This window comes from Emydura macquarii, unplaced genomic scaffold, assembly GCF_026122565.2.
Source record: "Emydura macquarii macquarii isolate MOO-44397 ecotype Brisbane River unplaced genomic scaffold, CSIRO-AGI_Emac_v2 contig_2205, whole genome shotgun sequence".
In the NCBI taxonomy this organism is placed as follows: Eukaryota; Metazoa; Chordata; order Testudines; family Chelidae; genus Emydura; species Emydura macquarii.
In genome coordinates, this window is record NW_027132342.1 from 18565850 (window position 1) to 18579679 (window position 13830).

The 13830-nt window shown below is 45.1% G+C and overlaps 1 long non-coding RNA gene across 1 annotated transcript; it reads left to right on the forward strand.

Moving 5' to 3' along the window:
• The first annotated feature begins 7391 nt into the window (after positions 1–7391).
• Positions 7392–12274, forward strand: LOC137160758 (uncharacterized). Its single transcript, XR_010921977.1, has 3 exons — positions 7392–7473; positions 9229–9360; positions 12061–12274. It is a non-coding gene; the product is annotated as an uncharacterized lncRNA (long non-coding RNA).
• Positions 12275–13830: the final 1556 nt, after the last annotated feature.

Sequence of the window (13830 nt, forward strand, 5' to 3'; positions counted from 1 at the left end):
TAGGAGTTCTCTCTCTTGCTCATATAGCCCTTGGTGGGAGGAAAAGCCCGGTATCGGTTTCTAACAGGCAGTATGTGGTTTGGAAGACCCTGACCTTTCTAACGAAGGAAGGGAAAGATTGGTCTTCCCCTTTTGTACAGCCACCAACACTTTCTTGCAGCCTTTTTTTCAGGCTGCTGTTTGTGAAAACTATAGACTCTTATTCTTAGACAAGAGGAAGAGGCTCAGGGGCTTCCCAGTATGTAATATCTACATTGGATAGGGGATTGGTTTTCAAGATGGGTACGAAGAGGGTGATTGGCTCTGGGGGGTTGAGGAAAGAGGGCACGTCAGATGAACAAAAGCTGTGAAGGAAAACTCTTAACAGTTGAATGCAGAAATAGCTGGGAGACATACTGTAACTCAAGGTCTGTGCCTCAGATGAACAACAAATTATTTGTCAATCTTGAGGCTTTAAGAGCCAGCTATCCTGAAGTATGGTTAGAGACTTCTCTGGCTTTACCAATGACCTGAAACTCAAGTCCTACAGAAAGTATATACTAGGTCAAATTACAAAGGATGAACATAAAAATCACAAAGGCCAAGACACAAAATGAGATTAAAGTAGCCAAATTGTTAAATGCCTCCATTTCAGCTTTTCAGTGAAAAGGTTAGCAGTGATTGGATGACTAACATAGTGAACATCGGTGTAAATGGGGAAGAATCTGAGGGCAAGTCTGCACTTAAAACACTGCAGCAGCTGCGCCGATGCTGCAGCACCGCAGCAGTGCTTTAATAAAGATTCGCTAAGCAGATAGGAGAAAGCTCTTCCATCATCATAATCCATGTTCCCGAGAGGCAGTAGCTATTTCAGCTGGAGGAGCTCTCCTGCCAACATAGCACTGTCTACACTGGGGATTGTGTCAGTACTACGTCGCTCAGGGGTGTGGAGTGATGTAGTTATACTGATTATCGGTCTGGTCTACAGGAGGCTAAAATAAGGAAAGAATAAATTATGAATTACTTGGAGCAAATCTAAGCTCAAAATGCTGCACCAGCACAGTGAAGACGCTACTACACCAATGGGAGAGCGTCTCCTACTGGCATAGTTAATCCACCTCCATGGGAGGCGGTCCCTATGTTGATGGGAATGCTTCTCCCATAGCGCGGTCTACACTGGCAGTTTGGTTGGTATAACTACGTCACTTAGGGGTCTGGATTTTTCACACGCAAGGAACACCGTTATACTGATGTAAGCTTGTAGTGTAGGCCTGGCCTTAGATAAATTAGATGGCTTCAAGTCAGCAGGGCCCGATGAAATGCATACTAGAATACTTAAGGAACTGGTTGAAGAGATCTCTGAGCCATTAACTATTATCTTTGAGACTTCATGGAGGACAGGAGAGAGTCTAGAGGACTGGAAAATGTCAACTTGCCCATCTATAAAAAGAGGAATAAGCCCAACCCGGGAATTACAGACCAGTCAGCCTAACTTCAGTACCTGGAAAGATAATGGAGCAAATACTCAAACAATCAATTTGTAAGCATCTAGAACATAAAGTGATATGTAACAGTCAGTATGGACTAGTCAAGAAAAAATCATGTCAAACCAACCTCATCTTGTTTGACAGGGTAACAAGCCTTATGGATAGGGAGGAAACAGCTAATGTGATATGTATTGACTTTAGTAAGGCTTTTGATACTGTCTCATGTGCCTTCTCATAAGCAGACTAGGGAAACATAGCCTAGATGAACCTGCTATAAGGTGGGTACACAACAGGCTGGAAAACTACTCAGAGCAGTTATCAATGGCTCACAGTCATGCTGGAAGGGCATATCAAGCGGAGTCTCACAGGGATCTGTCCTGGGTCCAGCTCTAGTCAAAATATTTATAAATTATGCCGTTATCCAAACTGAGAGTACACTGTAGTTTGCTGATGATACTGTGACAGGGTCAGACTAGATGGCTGCCAGAGAGTGCTAGAAGGCTATATCAGCCCCAGGCTCAGCAAGTCCCTTTTCCCCTGTTAGCTGAGCAGGGGTTAGTCCTGGTTAATTAACACACCTGGAGCCAATCAAGGCCCCACCCAGGATTTATTAAAAGCCTCCCCTCCAGAGAAAGGGTGTGGCTGGAGTTATGAGAGTGAAGTGAGCTACCAGAGTGTGTGAGCAGGCAAGACATTGTCAGAAACCAGGAGGATTAGGAGAAGGAGCAGAACTCTGGCAGAAGAGAGCCCTGCAGGTACAAAGACTGGGGGAGGGAAAAGCCCTGCCCGAAGAGGGCAAAGGACCTTTCCCTGAAGGTCTGAGGGGAAAATACCCTGCCAGAAGGGGAAGATTGAACTGGACATTTGGTTTGGCACTACCATGCCCAGTGGGGCTGTCAGAGGTCAAGAGCCTCCCCTGGCAAGGAGGCCAGGAAGGGCCCCTGTCCGAGCAGGGTTCAGACATTAAGTCAAGGGGCAGTGGGGAGTAACCCAGGGAAGCTAGCAGCTTTCCTGAAGCCACAGCATGAGGCTACTTGTAGGGTCCCTGGGTTGGGGCATGGAGTTGAGGGTGGGACTTGGCCTCTCCCACCCCGTACCAGCCATTCACTGGAGGGGCAAGAGCCCCAGCAAAGAGACAAAGGCCTGTGAGAACCAGAGACAGGATTGGGACCCAGCAGGGAGTGGCCATCTTAGAGAGGCTGTATGACCCTCCCCCACCCCTAGAGGGTGGAAGAACACTAAAGGGTGAAGCAGTTCCCTGACCTACCACTAGAAGGAAGCGCTGAACCCACCGAGGTAGAGGAAGAGCTTTGTCACAATACCGGGAGGGGTTGCAAGCGCTTTGGCAGACAGGGTTAGAATTCAAAATAATCTAGTCTAGACAAACTGGAGCAATAGCCTGAAATAAATAGGACAAATGCAAAGTACTACAGTTAGCCAGGAATAGTCAATTGCATAGATACAAAAATCGGAAATGCCCACCTAGAAAGGAGTACTGCAGAAAAGGATCTGGGGACTATAGTGGATCACAAACTACATATGCATCAACAATGTAGTACTGTTGTGCAAAAAAGTGAACATCATTGCAGGATGTATTAGGAGGAGAGTTGTAAGCAAGACATAAGAAAAAGCTCTTCAACTCCGCTCAGCACTGATAAGGCCTCAACTGGAGTACTGTGTCCCATTCTGGGCATCGCACTTCAGGAAAGATGTGGACAAACTGGAGAGAGTCCAGAGGAGAGCAAGAAAAATGGGTGAAGGTCTAGAAAACATGAGCAATGAGGAAAGATTGAAATAAAGGATTTGTTTTCTCAAGAGAAGATTGAGGGGGGACATATAAAGAGGAGGGTGATAAATGGTTCTTCTTATCCACTGAGGACAGAAGTAATGGTCTTAAATTGCAGCAAGGGAGATTTAGAATAGACATTAGGAAAAGCTTCCTAATTGTAAAGGTAGTTAAGCCCTGAACAAATTATGTAGGCAGGTTGTGGAACCTGTCATTGGAGATTAAGAACAGGTTAGACAAATGCCTGTCAGGGATGGTTATGAAGTCCTGTCCAGTCCTACATTTCTACAAGTATTCATGTCCTTTGCTTAAACTATAAGCTTTCTAGGGCAGGAACCATTTTCTTAGTGTCAAGCACAATGGGGCCCTGATATTTGTTGGACGATCTCTAGGTGCTACCAGAATATAAGTAACACAAGCAGGTCACATGTCATCAAATGGACATGCGAGATTCCTCTCCAATCATAGTGTTGTGGTGTAAACCTAAAATGACATTACATTCCCTTTCATACACTGCTTCGTACACTATTTCCAGTTTGGAAAGATTTTTAGTGTAAAATTTATTTCTAGCAGCTCCAAAGGAAAGCAGCATATATTGTGGCTAAATCCAGTGGAGTGAAGTGTGTGTGTGGAGGGGGACGCTTCACAGAACAAAGTGTTTCTGGGAAGGGACTCCAATAACCCTCTAATGTAAGAGGGAAATAGGACAGCCACGTCGGGGGGAAGGGGTTGGGGTAGAATGAAGGAGGAGAATGGGAGGAGAGTGCATGCCTAAAACCAGCCATCTAGTTCTGGTGCACAGTCTCTTCTCCTCCCTCCCCCAGTTAGGTACTGCTGTTTCTCTTTCAGCACTGTTGGATGGAGCTGAGGTAGAACTTGGACATTCTCTTCGTAGAGTCTGGAGTATAAACTACAAGTTGACTGACACCAGCTCTATCAAGACCTAAACAACCTCTTGGCCTGGTATCTCAAGATGGAGAGATTACCTTGGCCTCAAGCAAATGGTAAGCAGACAGAACAAGTTCCCCAGGGACCATCTCCCATGGATCCACAAAATAAGGTCACGTTCCAGCAGACGGTGTATTGTCCAATGTAGTCTTATGTTCTATTGACCTAAAAATCTCTTTGGTCTAAACTCTGGAAAAGAAATGCAACTGAATTTATGTATGACTTCCAGACTGGAATATCTTCCTGCAGTACCATTTTAGTTACTAAAATATTTGCCTAAAGATTCCTTTGACTAAGGAATTGTCTGAATCTTGCTGCTCAAAACTCTTCCCCACTAATCTGACAATCTGCCTTCCTGAATTACCCATCTTGTGAGCATTTGTTAGTGTTTGCCTGCTCTTATTTGGTATTCAACCTTCCCCCACGTTTAATATGCCTCTGTACAAAGAGTGTCACAAAGGTTCCCCATGTGGTGCTACAACCCTGTCTCCATTTCAAGAACTTCCAGAGAATACCTTTTAATCTGCTAAAGCAGCCCTGCAGTGTAGTATGACTTAATTTTTTCTGTCTTAAATCCTTGGAAAGTACTTATATTCAGAGAGAAATCAGCACGGAACACAGAGATGCAAACCCATGAAAAGTCTTTATTGAACTACACTAAACACCAGCCAGGACTGACTGAGCTATCCCCTAATAGTCTAACTCTATTGTTATGGCAACAAGCTAAGCTCTGTTGCTGTGGCAACCTAGGCAATAAGGCAAGACACAAAATACACAACCGTCCATGGACCAGAAATATGGATTTCCTTGGTGTAAAGGGAGGGGTACTTGGGTACCTGGTCAACTATTAGTAGAATTAAAATGAGACTTGTGAAATTATAATTCTCTGGTCGGGGGGGGGGAAGAGCCTCCCCTAAGTCAAAAGCTCTTAAATGACAGAAGTACTTCAAATTGAAAGAAAATCCCTTCTCCTGCCTCATCTCCCCAAAAACCAACATCCCTAGCAGGCTGACACTAGGAGAGTAAAACCTGATCAGTTCCTTCAGCCCTACTGATTCTGACTGACTATCTAAACTTACCTCCGGGAATTGGCGGCAGTCGACAGGAGTTATGCAAAGTACGCAAAAAACTTGTGTAACTCCCATTGACTTCTCTGCTCCTCTTCTGCGTGCCGTCTTCACTGCAGTGCACTGACGGGAACCGTGTTCCCGTCGATGCAGTGCTATGCCACTTGTGAAGGTGGTCTTAGTACGTCGATTCCTGCACTGACTGCTCAGTCGATCCAGAGCAATCGAGCTGACGGCGGCGACTTTGCCACCGTCAGTGTAGCCGTAGCCTGAGACATCAGGATGATGATGAGGCAGGGTGGGAGCAAAGAGAATGAGAGGCAGATGCACATGTATTGTACAGGGTGGATAATTCTTGGCAGCTCTGAGCATGACAATGAACTGAAATAATTTAGAAAAACCTGAAGGGAAAGCTGTTATATTCTTACTAGTGGCAAGAACTAGGAGATGTTGAAGCAGGCTACTGCCTGCTGAGGTAGCATCCAGCTAAGGCTTTATCTGAATCTATTTGTTGACCTAGCAAGGGATAATGTTGAAACCAGTCATAGTCCTTCCTTGCAGTGGCCTAGGAAGGGTTTCTTGTGATAACAAGAGATCTACCCCAGTGTCTGGTCTGCTTTTCCAGAACAACTCCAAGTAAGCCTGGGTTTCTCCTATCTCATTGCTCTCCTCCAAGATAAGTTGTAAAAGGTCTTCACTTTCCAGACATTGTCAGTATTGTAAGTGGATAGTGTCTTAAAAATAATTGTGCAAAGCTTAATGAAGGGGTGGCAAACTATTGGTCAAGTTGCAGCAATTTTTTTCTTTCCCAACAACATGAGAATGAATGTGGGTGTACAGGTTCCATGCCCCAGTCTCCCTCCTGAATCCGTGTTTCCTTTGGGTATAAATTTTGACAAGTAAGTTCTTGTTTCTTAATTCATGTGTTATGTCAACATTAAAAACACTGCTTGTTCCTTCCCACGCTTCCCCACTCCCCAATCACAGCTAAAAAATCCAGGAGGAAAGGTTGCACCTAATATTAATCAACCAACTCACTGTTTGGACTAACTAAGAATTAGGCATCTGTCCTTGGATGTGAAGACACTTTTGGTGCAGCTACACAGGCTTCTGTGTCTTCCAGTTCTGTGCCTGGGCTGCAAATTGTGAACTTGTTCAAACAGCTCCTATCACTCTGCCATGCAATCTTTTCAGTGCCTGGCTAGACTTGCAGGGAATACCAAACTGCTGCAGGAAGTGAAGTGAATTGCGCATGTAGGGGGTACTTCTCCTGGTGCTCAGAAACTGTGCTTCTGCAGGTGTAGTCCTTTAATAGGGCTCATGGTCATTAAATCCCTAGCATGCCTCACAAAAGCAAGTGGCTGTTATCTCTGGAGTCCTGGCCATGCTTCTGTTTAGGCAGGGTCCTGCTGTCTCACTGGCAGTGATGGGATTTGCTCCCTGTGCTAAATGAAGGTGTGTTGGCTCAGACTTGGGTACAGCCACCAACTATGTGTCTTAGAGCCATGGTCTGCCCTCCCTGGTACAAACCCAAGGCAAGAGGTATATGGCTCCAATATCCCTTAAATGGAGAGCTGCAGACAAGTAGTTCCCCATGACATTACTGCAGTGTCACTTCAAGGACTATGTGCAGAACTAAGCAGATTCTAGACAACCTCCTCTGAGTGGCTCTCTGGCCTCCCCGACTGCAAACGGGTCTCTTTGGGGCTCAGTTCTCACTAGCTCTGCCCAACTGAAGCATGGCATAGGAGGTGACAGGGACTTGGTTTGGGTTCATGCTGAAGAATACACAGGTGTAAATCTGCTCTTGGGAGGGGTCACAGGGACATCTCCCAGCCCTGCTCATGCAGAACATTGGGGGAGGGTCTGGATGGGGGAGCAGGAGAAACATGCCAAAGTGATGTGGCACTCTGATTTGCACCCCGTGCACTAACGACCCCCATGTGCTCTATAGTCTATCAACCCATTGCTAAGAGTGTTAAGATGAAAGCTGATACCTAAGACTTGGAGTTACAGGTAAGATCGTAATAGAATCATCCTCTTCCCTTCTCCCCTTCTTATTTTTAAGCCCAGTGATGGGTGAAATGGTGGCTGTTGCCAACCTAGGTCCTATGCCAAGAGCACCACAATCATCCAGAACTGGAAGAAATAACCAGTGGCAAGAATCAGCATGTCTAGTACAACCTGAGCATGTTGTTCAGAGAATGTAGGTATCTGGTGTCAAAACAGAACTTCTCTCTCTTCCTACCCCCCCCCCCCCGCCCTGAAGAAAAGGAACAGGTTTCTGAGTTAAGAAGCAAAGATTTCAGATGTCCTTCGTCCTATATCTAAGAACCAGAAACTTCATATTAAATCCCTTCTCGGCCTCTCTCCACCATCCTCTTCCCTCCCTTCCAAAAAAAGGCAGATGGTGGCTGATGCTCCAAGTGGCTTGCTGAAAAGTAGGGACGTGTAGGCTTCAATAAAGCAGGAATTTTTTGGTGGGGGCAGAGGAGAGTGAAGTCTTTAGACTAGAAAAATATAGGTTTTATGCAATGTTGTAACATATGAAAACAAAGTTTCCTTGTACAGTAAAGCCTCGAGGTCCCAACTAAGATCAGAGCCCCATTGTGCTGGGTTCTTTACAAATAAGTAAGGGGCAATCCCTTCCCTGGAGCTACTCGGTTTGTGTCAATTGGATAACATGCTTCCCTGTTTTTCCACCTTCTTATATGCGGTATCCCATGTTGGGATGGGGCAAGAACAGTTGTATGTGTCTGTCACTCAAAGCTCTTTGCCTCCCCCCTCCCCCATTGTCACACTCCAGGCCTTACATGTTCTTTCCAAAAGCTTTCCTGATACTCCTGAAGCAAAAATCAAAAGCCGGTCACTGACTGAGAAGCAATCTTTCAATTAGAAGAAACTGACTAATCTGTTGTATGCATGTCTTCCTACTAGAGTCCAGATCATTTATCCCAATCCTGATCCTGGAGTATTAAAAGATGGGCATGTGGAGAGGCTGGTGTCATTTGCTCAGGGTGGAAGGGGAGTTGTATGAATAAGCAAATAGCAGGGTGGCCGGTGTTCTCTCTTCTACCAATGCTCCAAAGAGCTCAGAGCAAACCAGAATCTGACTTTATTGGTGACGACCTAGGCCGGTGCCAAGCTTTTCTCCACTGATCCAGTCGTAATAATGAGTACTGGTTAGATGAGGCTGCCAGCACTTTTACCTCTATTCTTAGACCTGCTCAGATACTGTCAAGGTGACAGTAGCAAAAAATCTCAATTACCACCCCAGTGTTCCCGAACTGGTGGTAGCGACAAGGGCATTCCATGCCAAAAAAAGCCTACTGTAGAAAAATGGCTTCCAGTGTTCCTTAAACCCTGTGGCTTGAGACCAATTAGAAACAGAGCTGTCCAGAAAGCTCTGAAAGATCATAGAGTCCAAAAAAATGCAAGCTAGTATGTCACAAGAGGCTTTTTTAAAGGGACTGGGAAGTGCGTGGGAAGTGCGTGTGTCCTTCTGCATATGTTAACTGCAAGGAAGCTCCTTCCTATACCATTCTTCAATGTCTGCTTTCCTCACATGCATAAAACAATGCATGTTGACACTTAATTCTTATGCCTTAACCAGGACCCAAACTTAATTTTTTCGGGCCCAGTACAAATGTTTAACATGGGCCTTCTCCCATAATAGGGGCAATAGGGGTTGGGCCCTAGTAAAGTGTACCCTTTTCCTCCCCCATGTGGGGGCCCTGGCCTTAACACAAATGAGAGGCGTTTTTTTTTCTTTTCTTTTTCTTTTTTTTTTTTTTTTTTGCACTTGCAAGGAACAGTATATTATCTGACCTTGACTCTCCTTCATTGCTTAAAGAAACCCCTACCAACATGCTGTGCATGTGCAGAAGCCTGTCCAACCCTAAATTATGCAATCTGTCTAATCTATAGGTTTTTTCCTTTCTCTCCTGTACCCCCAAATCAGGAGGAATACCACCATCTGCTAACTGAGAAGAGCTATGAAATCCACAGAAACAGGAAGTGCAAGAGAACAGGATGCTGGGGCAGCAAGGACTTGGTGTGTCTCTGGCTCCTGGGCAACAAGGATCTGGCCTAGGTAAGCCGTAACTACAAATATCTGCTAGTAAGTACAATATGGGTCTCTTTAATGTTTCTTGACATATTACAGTGAGTCTAACCAGTTCTCCATACTACCGGAGACTAACATGACATAATCCTACATCTGTTGCTAGTGCTAGGCCTAAACAGACAATCATCTCTCACTTGAGGACTAGTGTTAGTCTCCTTGCTTGACCTTATTAAATCAGTCTGCTGCCTGCTAATCTTGTAGGATGCTTTCACCAGGATCTGGGTGGACCCTACTGTACTAGGAGCTGTGCAGAATATGAGACTAGATGTGTCCCTTCTGGACATCTTAAACCATATGCCCTAATGCTCTGGATACCTCTCTTCCTTAAGAACACTCTGCTATTGGCTGAGAAGAAATGTCCATAAATGAGCACTGTTGCTCATCTTTTGTGTCTCATAACCTAGTTCTTTATTGGACCTAGAGTTGAGGATGATGGAGGAACTGGTTTGCCAATCCCTTTTGATACCTGGGGTATGATCTTGACAGTAACTTTCGATAGAACTAAAAATATGGGGAGACCATATCCTGTCCAAGTTGGAACTATACTTGATGACTCTGCTCTCTAGCCAGCTGCATAATAAAACTGTTGTGCCCCAATAAGTGACTCTCCAAAGCCTCTGCTGCTATCTGACTGCCCCTTAAATGTTTTTATATTATGCAGGACTAAAGTGTCTCCCTAGATACCTGTCAGAACATCATGCAGTGTGCACTAAAAGCACCCTTGTTAACTATGGTAATATGGATGAGGAGAGTCTACTTAAAAACAAAGCCACCTCCATCTGGCAGGGAAAATGGGTAAAGAACTTGTATTTCTGTATCCTTGGCAAAACTAGGTTAAAATCAATTTTAAACAGATTAATGGAATTACCCAATATTGAAGTACAAATGCAGAATAACATGGCTTAGACTAGGCTCTACCTGTTAATGGCTTCCTTGTCCATGAGTTTACCTTAACTTTTGATCTAGATATCTGAAGATGCCACCATTCAGCAATACACATGGCTTGACCTGCCTTTCCTCTAGGAGGGGCAACCTAGCTCCTATGGCAGACACTCAGTCCTTGACATGACTCCCCAGATAGATCTGCTTGTGATACCAGAAAAAGTTGCTCAAAGGCTATGCTTAACAGTTTCTCTAGTCTCCCCAAGTGAGCTTCTAGAATCTGCATACTAAGGCCTGGTCTACACTCACAATGTAGGTCAACTTAATGCGGCTTACATCGACCACATAAAGTATGCATCTCCACTGGCATGTCAGTTCCGCTGACTTAAATCGCAGTAAAATTCATTGTTCAGAATCACTATTGGCATTTCAACATTGCCAATATTTATTTTTTGGTCAGGGAAGAATGTGCCCGCCTGCATCTTTTTGAACAGGCTGAAGTTCCTAAAGATGCGCGTCATGCACCTTGCCAGACCACCCCACATTGATGTCGGTGAAGCGTCCCCTGTGATCCACAAGGGCCTGCAACACCATTGAGAAGTATCCCTTTCAATTTATGTACTCTTTGGCAAGGAGGTCTAGGTGTGCGTGCCATCTATGACCCTCCCCACCCCCCAGTGTGGGAACCCCATTGCAGAAAAGTCTTCTATGTCCTCCACGTTTCCCAAAGTCTATTAATGGCCCGGCACACTTGTATCACAGTTGCTTCCATGATGGATTTACTGACTCCGAATTGATTCCCAACTGACTGGTAGCACTCTGGTGTTGCTAGCTTCCACAGAGCAATAGCCACTCTCTTCTCCACTGTCAGAGCTCGTTTCAAGCAAGTATTCATGCATTTCAGGGCTGGGGAGAGCTCTCCGCAAAGTTCAGAGAAAGTGGCCTTTCGCATTCGAAAGTTCTGCAGCCATTGCTCATCATCCCACACCTTCCTAATGATGCGATCCCACCAGTCACTGCTTGTTTCCTGGTACCAGAAGTGGCACTCCACCGATCGCAGATGATGTGTGACAGCCTGCAGCAAACAGGAATTGTTTCGTTCCATGGCTTGTAGTAAGGCGGCCTCTGTAACATCGCAATTTTCAGCGCTGCAGCTCCTGTCTTGACCCTGAAAATACTGCAGAATAAGTCAGGAGGTGTTTGTGATGCTCACAATAATAGTGCAGAGCTGAGCGGGCTCCATTCCTCTCAGGCAATGGGGTGCGCGTGGCAGAGAGTGAAGGGTTTGAAAAAATGGCGCGAAAAGGCAATCGTCTGTTTGTTTGGACTAGGACGAGGCAGGGAGGGAGTACATTACATCATGGGAGGACAACAACCTTCCGAAAAGCCTCTGCAGCTAGTTGCACTGTGGGATAGCTACCCACGGTGCACTGCTTTGATTGTCAACCCAAGCATAGCTAGTGGGGACACAATCCCCGGACGCAATGAGTGTGGTGTGATCACGCTCCTCCAACTTCTAAAATGTGAAGGGTGAAAGTCGACTTAAAATAAATTTGACTTCACTCCACAGTGTAGACATACCCTCAGGCTCCTTGGTAATGACCTGTAGGAAGCTTAATATTGTCTATTCAACTCCATAGGATTTCTGACCATTCTGGCTGCTGTAAGAATGGGAGGCAGTTATCCTGGATCAAACTGGAGGACTTAATTGTGTGTCTAATGATGTTTGTAAATGAGCAATTTTCCTCCCAAGAATTTTACTTTTAACTATTCTTGTTGTAACAGGCTTTGTGGAGAACTGAATGGCATTTCTGGCAGATACCTTCTGCCAGGAAGAGCTGTCTGAACTCTTGACTATCATCCAAGCTGTCTCTGGACAAGATTAACAAGTGACTACAATTTTTTAATGTACACGAGGCATTATGGATTAAGATTTTAAATGCAAAGTTAAGTCTAACAAACTCCACTTCTCTAGAAGTTTATTTTAATAAAACTCTTATTGAATCTTTAAAGCCCTTTGACTCTCTGTAAAGCTTGAAAGGGTTGAAAGACCTTTTTAAAGGTCTCCATACATTCAAATTTGAATCTGGTGACTAGAGATGACATGTTCAGGGAAACTTGGATCTGAATTGCCTCTGAATTACATGGATATAATTCAATGAAGTCAAAGGAATTGCACCAGAAGTACAAGATTGGTGTAAATCACAAGAAAATTGCACCAATATCTCTGGATGTCTCCAGTTAACTGCTGCTTCTATCACCTTTATTTAAATAACCCCAAAACACCTTCCTGTTATCGTTGCTGAGGTTTTAGAGTTGTGATTGTGGAATCTTTCCCCTTTGTCTTACCATGTACTGCCACTCCCCCCACAGGCTGCAACTACCTTGAGACTAAATTTTGCTAAGCCCAAGTTCAGAAACTAGCAACACCGGGGCTGGCTAGAGCAGACACACATTGTCTGCCTCTTTATTTTACTGCCTGAAGAACCAACCACTTGGAAAAGGAGAAAGAAGAGAGAACCTCTCATTAGCCCACCACTACAGAACAGGCTAATATTGTCTTTCAGCAGGCTTCAAAAGGTTCAGATCTAATTTCTTCTCACACATGGTGTGGCGTGGGGTGCGGTCCTGCCACCTCTAGCCTATATCTGCTCTTAGAGTGATGAGTGTGATATAACATCTGAGCACTTTCCAGCAGCCCATTAAGCACTGTCACTAACATTTGTCATGTGTTCTTATACCCTAAAGTAGTAGGATTTGCCTGACTTGACTCCACCACAGTGTGAAACCAGTTTAGAGCAGGTCAGTTTAGCTATAAGGAACAATTCACCCCCACCTCTGGTCTAGCTACAGCTGTCCCTGGGTAGGGTGTGGAACTGGAGTTTTAGCAGCTTTTAGCAGTTTTTTTCAGGGTCCAGCCACCTAGACTTCTCACTGGGAGTAGGGGACACCTGGACTCTTAACTGCCTGGCTTTCTTGTCAATTTCACGGCCATGAAATTGACAAAAATGACAGCCACCAGCTGAGGTAAGTGACCTGCAGTGTTACACTGACACAGCATCACCCTAACTGCACCAACATAAGCCCTACACCTCTCACTGAGGTGGTTTTATTATGTTGGCATAGTAGGGGAGTTACAGTGGCAGGAGGAGCATTTCAGTATACACCTTCACACTTTAGTCGACAAAATTCTGTAGTGTTGACCAGGTCTAAATGTGTGACCCGCATAGGGTGACCAGACAGTCTGATGTTAGGGGATTTGTTTTATATAGACAACTGTGCCGCAACACCTACCCCTCCCCCTAAAAAAGTGTCCTGATTTTTCACATTTCCATCTAGTCAGTCTAGTTCCAAACTGTGAGGGGAACTTCACCCCTACGGACGATTCCACTGACAAGCTGCGGCAGAGAGCTGTAAAAACGAAGGTGTGGAGGACTTCCCTAAGTCGGGGGCTGTGGAAATGGCTGGCTACCTTTCTGGCACAGGCTCAGCACACCTTTTAAGAGTCAGGAACTGCAGCAAGTTACCAATAACCTGCCATCTTCCTGCATCTCA